Below are 9,517 nucleotides of genomic sequence, written 5' to 3'. Positions count from 1 at the left end.
TGGGAAGCTGAGAAGTCCTTCACCAGTGTAAGCACTGCTTAGCAACAACTAAAACATCAGTGTGTTATCAACGTTATTCTCATCCTAAATCCAGAACACAGCACTGTACCAGCTACTAGGAAGAAAATTAACTCTATCCCAGCTGAAACCAGGACAACACCTATATAAGCTATAGTGGAATCAAGAGTAAAATCCTTGGATTGATGTTTATTGGGAAATCTTTGAAGTGTAAATCACCTGTACTTGTTTCTTTAGCCTTGACACTACATTCGGAATTCCTGCAATTAACTGCAAGTATTTGCACAAAAAGCTGCCACCATAATACAAGCTTTTGTAAAATCATAGTCAGTGTTTAACCTTGAAGTATGCCACTTTTGAAAATATATAGGTGCTATTACTAGGTGGAAAAGCCAGCTTTCTTGAAATATCAGGTTTAATAACCATTCCTTGTAATAGAATTTCTTTGCTCATTGCAAGGGAGAAGAGTCGGACTGACTGCAGTGAGGGCCAAAAGTAGTTTTCTCAGCTGGCACAAATTAAATTAACACTCCTGAGTTTGGTTTGGAAATGAGTCAATTTGTACGAGAGGTGTCCTTCTTGTTTTTCTTTTTTTTTTTCTTTTTTTTCCCCCATCCTGTAAATAGGTAGGACTTGCTGCCTTTGCAACATAAACACAACCCTCCTGAAGCTCCTGGGTTAAAAACTACGAACGGATACCTTGTGGTTAAGACTTGGACTGAGATCTCCTATTCCTTTTTGCTTTGCCTAATGTCCTTTTGTACAGGACGTTAGCAGCCTAGCTTGGAAGAGCACCATGACCAAAGTGTTGAATAAATCTTGAGGGTGCTGGTTTGAGGAACTCAAAAATCAGAAGTCAAATACCCAAGAATCACAATTGTAAAAACAATGAGACTTATCAATGAATGCTGGTCTTTTTTTGTCTTCCTTCTGAACTGTGAGAATTAGCACATGGCTGTATCAGACTTTCAAGCTTACTGTTACACCCTGAGAATTTCAGACCTTAATTTTTATTTTATTTTTAAGGAGAGCAGAGGCTCTCATGTAATGGCTCGTCTCCAGGAACTGTGGCTTGGAGAGGCACCCTGCTGATCACAAGACTCCCAATAAGCTCACCAGTGATTTAAAAATTAATCCATGGAGCAATCCAGTTCCTGGAAAATTATCATTAATTAATTAGGCAGCAGGTGGTGAGTTCCAAGGGTTTTATTAGTATTAATTCAAACTGAAAATTGGAACTAAAAATGAAGGGCCAAAATAGCTACAAATCCAGAAGAGGGGTTTTCATTAATCCTTTCAGTTCAGTGCCACAGAAGATTAATGAGTTCTGCTCAAGCTGAGATAGGCATCCCATACAGAACCTTCCAAAATGTGTATTTCAGAGCTAGGCTGGGGAGAAACAGCTAACAGAAAAAAGGGGAAAATCTCAACTCAAACTCAAAGTAAAATTGAAAATGAGACCAATGCTGCTTCAAATGTGCACCTGTATTTTCATATGCATATCCAGTAATTATCATTAGAATCATAGAAAGAAGATTCTTCTCCCCATGATTCAGCATCATTGTGGGTTATGTATGTGTGGAGGAAACACTTGGGAAGTTTACCCCAAAGTTCACCCATAGCCTCATCCCTTTTGTCTGATTTCTTGACCTCAGACTGTTTTATCATGCCTTTTTCAAAAGGTGCAATTTATCTGCAAATAAGGGTTACCTGAGGAATTATTTCAAGAACTAGTATTTCAAAGAAGTGGAAGTTGACTGAAATATGTGTATGAAAATACCGCATTTTCTTTCTTTACTTTAGATGTGTCTGGAACAGCTCACTGTAATTTGTAAAGCAAACTGTTCTTTGTCCACAGTTCACCGGCTTTGTCAGATCTAGGATACAGTAGGCAACTTCGGCAAAACCCACCTGTTCAAGACTCAGATTCAATGCAGTACCAACAGCTGAAACTTCATTTATGCTAGAAATTCAAAAATTGGTGGTCTAAACCCAACACAGCAGTACAATGGCACGCAGAGAATCTCAGCTAGACATATGGAAAGCCATGACTTCCCTGAGGTTACCTCACCATGTGCTTGAAGCCAGGGTAGGCTCAGTAGCCAGGTGTGGTTGTCAGTCTTGTAGAGCACAAAGGAGGCTTTGGACGCTCTTTCCAACCAAACTTCAAAACTCTTTAGCTGAAAATGAGAAAACCTGACAATCCCATTGAGATTCAAGGTCTTCTGTTGTGTGGCAACCTATTCATTACTGGTAGCACAGTGGTCCCCTTTGTCCTGCCTGTCCAGACTGCTTGTAGAGCAGCCAAGAGAGATGGCTTCTTGTAGGAGACAAACTCACTGTGCAAAACACGAAATGGTTCCTGGGGACTTCTGGTGGCTCCCTTGAAAAAAATTTTCTTTGCAGTTTTGCTTTCCACAATAAGCATGTCTCCAAGAAACAGAAGATACATAATGAGATTCACAAACCAGGAAATAATTTCAGTCTCAAACAGCTGAGACAGAGTGAAGATGGAGTAAACGGGAAGACAAAGCCTGGTGTGTTGCAATGGAGTCAGCTGTTCACAAGAAGAACTTGGGTGACCTCAGGCAAAAAAACACCTGAGAACTCATCATACAACAGGAAGATGATTTATTTAGTACCATGCAGCAAACCTCTTGGCATCAAACGATGCTGTCCTCATCTCTGTAGGCAACGTAGTTTTCCATAATGAAGTCAAGATACAAACAGATACAGAGCCCCCGCTTGCATTTCTGCTCAAGCCTCCTGCCATGTACTATCTCAGTCCCTTTCTCACTTATCATACTTCTTTTACTTGTGATGCCATCTCAGTGATTTGATCACGCACACTTCTTGCAATTGCCCTTGTCCTTGTTTCCCCACCTGTGTGTATGTCCTCTAAGCAGCCGCTGTCTTCTTGGTCAAACATGCTCCTTCAGTGATACCTCCTGGAAGATACCCAGTGCTCCTACAGGAGCCAGCAGGATGGTCCCATGAAAGACAATGTGACCAGAAAGTCCTACTGCTTGTGTCCTGGTCCTCCCTCACTTTTTTGTGCTTCCTTCCATCTCTTCATTTCCATAACTAGACTTTCAGCTCCAGTTGCCCTTACTTCTGTACAGAACTAAGAGTAGCCTCCAACCTGTGATAATAATAACAAATAATAACTGAGACACGCAAAGGGGACAGGCAAAAGGAAGAAAAGTGGTTCCAGAATTGTCCTCTATGAGGCTTCTGCTCTTCCCTTGAAAACATCTAGCACCCATGAAAACCATTTAGTACACTAATCATAACATAAGCCTGACAAAGTCTGGCAACTTCTGTTTTACTTGATGAATAGATTAGATGATTTGAAAAGCTCACTCACAAACACTTCGTTGTTGAATACCCCTGAATGTTTTCATCAAGATGCAGGGCCCTCTCCCCATTCTCTAGCAAGGACTGAAAAGCAGAACTGGGATCACCAGTTTTCAGACTCCCCTTGCATTATAACATGTGCTTCAGTGGATTCACTAATTCACTGTCAAGTATTATCAAAAATAAGTTAAACAAAAAAGCTTTTCAAATCAATTCCAAATATAATACATCAGCTTCATGTACAGTTTTCCTTAGGGGTCACTGTATTTTTTCCTGTGTATATTTGATTAACTGGTTCATGACTATATCAATCTACCCTGGGACTTCCGGTCATTAGTGCAGTTTAATGAGGCTCTTCTCTATATAAAACTAACATCCAAGGCTCAACAATGTGTATTTAAGTCAAACCTCCAGCACAGTATGTTTTTGACAAATATTCAGCATGTCCCACACAGGGAATAAAGAAGTTGAAATGACAGATCCCTTGCCACATTCAGCTGCACTTAGAAAATTCCTGTTGAGCACTCATGTATTTTCTGTCTTTTCTACTGGCTTATTTTGGCTTTCTTTCCTTTTTCCTGCCATGGCAGACAAAGTGGATGTAATAAATTCTGTCCTTCACTGGCAGAATAGTTTGCACCCAGCAGAACACCCGACCTTGAGAACCTCGAAGAGGAGCCCATTCTCCCGCCTGTCACTAGTCTTCTGCTGAAGGCAAGGATCTGTGAATAGATGTTGGCAAAGTGGGTGTCTCTTCTCCCCCTACCGAGAATTGAAGCTGATGATGACAACCTTCCTCCGCTATCAGACACTCCTTTAACTCAGAGGGCGGAGGTCCATGCTGTGCAACTGAATTGTTCCAAACCTAGTGATGGTTCATACCCAGTCCTGTACTGCTACATGATAGAAATCTTGTTTTCAGCTACCTTGCTTTTAAATTTAGGAAATCGCACACATACATTCAGGCACACGTGCACACCCACTTGCAAAGAACGTTCTTGTGGTTTCAAATTCAGCAAAAGCATGCAAAGGACAGAAATGTTAGAATTGAAGATGTGTATGCAACATTTTTGTGCAATTATAATACAGTCCCTAGCTGGCTAATTTAATTTGATTTTTTCAACTCCCTAAGGATTTTTTACAAGGTCTCTTATACTCCTTCGTTCTTAATTTTTATCCTAGAGTCTTGTCTCTTTTTTTTTTTAAAGTTGAAAGATTTGCAGAGAATGAAGGCAGTGATTGCAAACACAAAAGGGTGTTGAACATTGCACAAGCAACTTAAAGTAATCTTTATTCATGTGGCTATTTTCTGGCTCCCTGATATGTTATCTGGGGTCTGGCTGGCAGAAGCACACAAAAAGCCGCTGCAGACAACAGTGGTGCCACACCGTGAACAGAGTTTGTCTCACATTACAAGGTGTTCTAGGTATCACATACGGGCATCCAAAACTAACAGCCCCTTTCAACTTTCTTACTCCCTCAGCTCTCTTGCTCCAAAGAGTGGAAAACGGCACCTCAGTTCAATTCACCACGTCATCTGAAGACAAATTAAAGGGGGAAGTGTTCAGATACATCAGTGGCAAGCACCGCAGAAAAAAACAAGTGGAAATGATTCATGCTGTCCTCAGAGCAGGGTTTGATTAGCTCCCAGTAATAAGGAAAGGGGATGTGTCTTCATCAGTAATGGTAAAACAAAATATTGAACAGCTGCTCATTAAATGGACGCTGTGTATCCTGAGCCCTGAAAAGAGGCATAAAACATACGAGATAATGTAATTAAAGACTATCAGAGCACAGGTGCACAAACCACTAAAGGAAGTTGCCTGGGCAGTGTTAATTCAGGCATTGCTTCCATTTTGAATGCCTGCTTTTGTGACCCTGTTAATACTCTCCAACCATAGGTACGATTGCACGTAGGCACACATAGAATCATAGAACCATAGAATAGTTTGGGTTGGAAGGGACCTTTAAAGGTCATCTAGTCCAACCCCCCTGCCGTGGGCAGGGACATCTTCAACTAGATCAGGTGGCTCAGAGCCCCATCCAACCTGATCTTTCATGTGCATGTGTAGCTTTTGTCTACAAATGGAGCGGTAATGCTGTCTTCGTGAGGTTCCTAATGACAGGTGAATGATGAACATAGTTAAGAAACAATTTCATGGCTTCTACATCCAAATGGGGCAATTATGATCATTTGTCAAATAAAACAGACCAAAGAGTCTTACTTAAATGAATGTGATTATGTGCAATTACGGTCATCCCCTCTCATCCTCGACTAGGGGCTTTGAGTTTTTGTCGCTGCAGTTTAGATGGCTACTAGTTAAACAAGTTCATACGCTGCTTGGCCCCTTTCAAAGGGAAGCAGCACAGACGCATGGGACTGGAAGCTACAGGCTCAGGCTTCAAACCCTCCACACACACACTCCAGGATCGCCTTTTCCAAAGCCAAAATTCAGCTTCCCTGCCTGCTGCTACTTAACCAGACTACTGTTCCTCCAGACGTTAAATTAAATCATAAAGCACTTTCTGCTGCAGCACGAGGCTCATGCTGGTTCACTGTCACGGCTGCATAACGCAAACAATTTCCTCTTCTCCAGCTCACTGACTCCCATTGCAGGCAGGGAGAAATCAAGGCTGTCTGAACGTCAAAGCAAATTTACACGGCTGTTACACATAGCTGAGATCCATGATGCCTCTCAGGGTTGTTTCTCTAATTAGTTGGTGGAGAGATCAGAAGAAATTACTTGAAAGAGAACACAGCAGTGAGGGCAGGTAAGGGAGTGTGTCAGGAAAGAAGGGAAGATGATGCAGGGAGAAATGCAAATAAGGTTTTTTGGATGCCATGCTTCAGTTAGATGCTAAATACACAATTGCAAGTCATTGGGTTGTTTTATTAGGTAAGGAATTCTTATTTGACATCAAGGGAGCCCCAGACTTTGGTGTAACAGGGTAAATATGTTCTCAAATAACAGGTAAAAGGTAAAAGGAGATCTCATTGCACAGAGTATCACAGGTTTGCAGTTATCCGGCTTGTACTCACAGATAGCCACTTTCCAAACTTGTAAGGATTGTGGGGGCTAACACCAGCCCTGCACTTTGTGTAGTCATTTAAGTCAGGCAGCAAGCTACCAGCTCAGAGCATCAGTATCTGACTCACACTGTGCCCTGCTGCAAATCACTGCACAACATACTAACTCATTCAAGTCATTCATCGAAGCCTAACTATCAAGCCCACGGGAAAACAAGGAAGAACTCATGTCTCCCAACTCCACATTTTGCAGCCACAGAAAGATTTTGAATTTCCCTTGCTGAGAGCATGGTCCATGTTTACAGACGTTAAAGCCAATATGTTGGTGACAAAGCAGGCGAGAAGAAAACTGTACTCTGGCAGCTGGCTTGCCAGCCCCAGAGCCCTCCTCTTCCCCTGCACAGCTTCTGCTGCTGCTGTTTCTGCCATGAACTGAAGAAAAGGTCGGGCTTGCACCCTATTTTTCAAGCCACTCATCCCATCATCCAGGTTCCTGCCTATCTGCTCCGGTGCTCTGGAGAATCGGCAGTGTTACGATACTATATACCTAGTACCGAATAGAGGCTGCCTTTGGGGACAAACAGTGGTTTGACCTGTGAAGTAGGTCCCACATTCCCTGGTCAACACTTATCAATTTAAGTTGGCAAGACCAGAGGAGGTGGCAGCAGCCAGCAGTGCTGTAGGACCATTTATTGACATTTCAATGCATCTGGCACACACCAGTAATGAGCCCTAGAAATGGGGGATGTTTAAAACCAGAGTTTAAAACCAAACCCATAATGTCAATAAAAGGCAATGGGGAAAAGGAGAAATAGGAAGCAGTGCAGAGGAAAAAGCGTCAGGGGCACCTACTAAATCAGCTTTTCCATCAGAGAAGTTGCAATGTGAACATCTACTCTGAGGTGTTAACTCCTCTGGGTTGCACCAGTGAGAGGGACACCTGTAGAGTTAAAGGGTTGTTGGGACCAGCTGGGTTTCCCTCCTGCCACCCTGCGAGCAATGGCACGTCTGGCCACCTCCAACACCTCACTGTAATGCATGTTATCTCTCTGAGCCTCTCTTCCCCTGTCCTTGCTGCACCATGGGGAGTAGCTCACCAGGAACATGACAGGTGAGAAGTGCCTCTCACTGAAATGAAATACAAAATGATCCCACGAAAGCCCAGCCCACAGCTAATGAAAGCACCTTGTGCTGACAGCAGCTGCTGCAGAGGGAAATGTCGGTGGGACTATTACCGCCAGTGATTTTGCTTAGCTGATGGCAACCCTGACCTTTGCTGTGCCCAGAGGCAATTTGTTTTCCTTGCTGCTGGAAAGCTGGAAAGTACCAAGAGACATTACAAAAATGATGCATGCCCTGACCCTGTCTCATCATCATTTGCTATGAGATGGCTCTTTCCTGAAGGCTGCGGCTGCCAGCAGCTGTGGCACAGCTTCCCGCTGGCTCCATATGGTGACTCACGACATGGCGTTTGGTGGGGGCTGCTTCTGTTGGACCATCTCACTACTGAGCTAGGAGCAGGGGGACTGCAAGCAGTAAGGTTCACAGATCTCTGCTGTTCCCTTGTTGTTCAGCTAACACAATTTTTCTTTACACTCTGGATACATTTGCAGTAATAAACAGTGAAACATCACTTCTAAACGGCAGCTTAGAGACACTTGTAGCAGACAAAGTAATAGCAATAGGAAACAAATTTCAGTTCCCCAGAGAAATCTCTTCAAAATCAAGCTGGATACCCATTCAGGTCACACATATCCAAGATATCCATGCAAATATCCTTGCAGATGATCAAATCCAGACAGTTCAAGATCCAGGGGAACACACAGTCCAGAGAACAGCTTCTGAAGCCCTGTTGTTTTGACTACTGAAATCTTCAGGTACCTAGAAGCCAAAGCATAAAAATACATGTAGAAAAAAATCATCACCTTGACCTGACCTGACCATCAGTGTAGTCTGGGGAGCATAGAGGGCTCTCATTATCTGGGCAAACAGCTAGACAAACACCTCCCTTCTGCTGTTCCCAGATAGCTGGAAGCACGCTCACTGCAGTCACCCAATTAAGGGATTATACAGGTATGGGTCAGTGAGAATATCCTGCATAAAGGAAAAATGCTACTCCTGGCAGACCTGCTGAAGGGGCATGAGCTGGTGCTGTGGCAGAGGAGAGGGAGAGGTCCTGGTCATCCCACATTGTTCACTCAGAAAGAGGCTCCCACCCATCCATCTTGCCAGCCACACTGGAAAGCCATGAATTAGTTGCAGTGAAACACAGGAAATTCTCCTAGCTAAGGAGCATCATGGACTGAAACAAGGGCTCTGTGGCTCCTGGCAAGGTGCAGAGCAGGGAGGGCAATAGGAGTATGAGAAGATATAGGGGAACAGGGGCACCTGGCAGTACCACTCAGCTCCATGGCTGTCCTCCACCATAGGACTGCCCTGGTCTGTATAAGAAAGGCTTTGCCTCTTGGCTTTCCTGCCCTGACCATACACATTTTCCAGAAGACCTCTCACTGTTGACCAGGAAGGATCATTATAACTGAGCCAGCTTATTGCTACAGGCATTAGGTCTCCAGCATCTTCATGCTACAGAGTGTTTCTGGAAAGCAGAGGCTCTCCCCTGACTCAGTTGCCACCATCATCCCCAGTCTCGTGTTCCTTATCGGCACGCACAAGATTGCATGAGAACAGTCATGTTGAAAGTTCACCTAACAGAAAAGATTTAAGGAGAAGAGAGTGAAGTAAAGTCAGTTTGACCAAGGTCAACTTTTTGTTCTATCTTCCCATGAAAGATGCATAAGGTTTATTTAGGGTTTATGGACGAGGGGATCGAGTGTACCGTCAGTAAGTTTGCAGACGACACCAAGCTGGGCGGGACTGTTGATCTGCTCGAGGGTAGGAAGGCTCTGCAGAGGGATCTGGACAGGCTGGATCAATGAGCCGAGACCAATTGTATGAGTTTCAACAAGGACAAGTGCCGGGTCCTGCACCTGGGTCACAACAACCCCATGCAGCGCTACAGGCTTGGGGAAGAGTGGCTGGAAAGCTGCCCGGCGGAAAAGGACCTGGGGGTGTTGGTCAACAGCTGGCTGAATATGAGCCAGCAGTGTGCCCAGG

This window comes from Aptenodytes forsteri, unplaced genomic scaffold (assembly GCF_000699145.1).
Source record: "Aptenodytes forsteri isolate BGI_AS27 unplaced genomic scaffold, ASM69914v1 Scaffold309, whole genome shotgun sequence".
In the NCBI taxonomy this organism is placed as follows: Eukaryota; Metazoa; Chordata; class Aves; order Sphenisciformes; family Spheniscidae; genus Aptenodytes; species Aptenodytes forsteri.
This window is presented reverse-complemented; position numbering follows the sequence as displayed.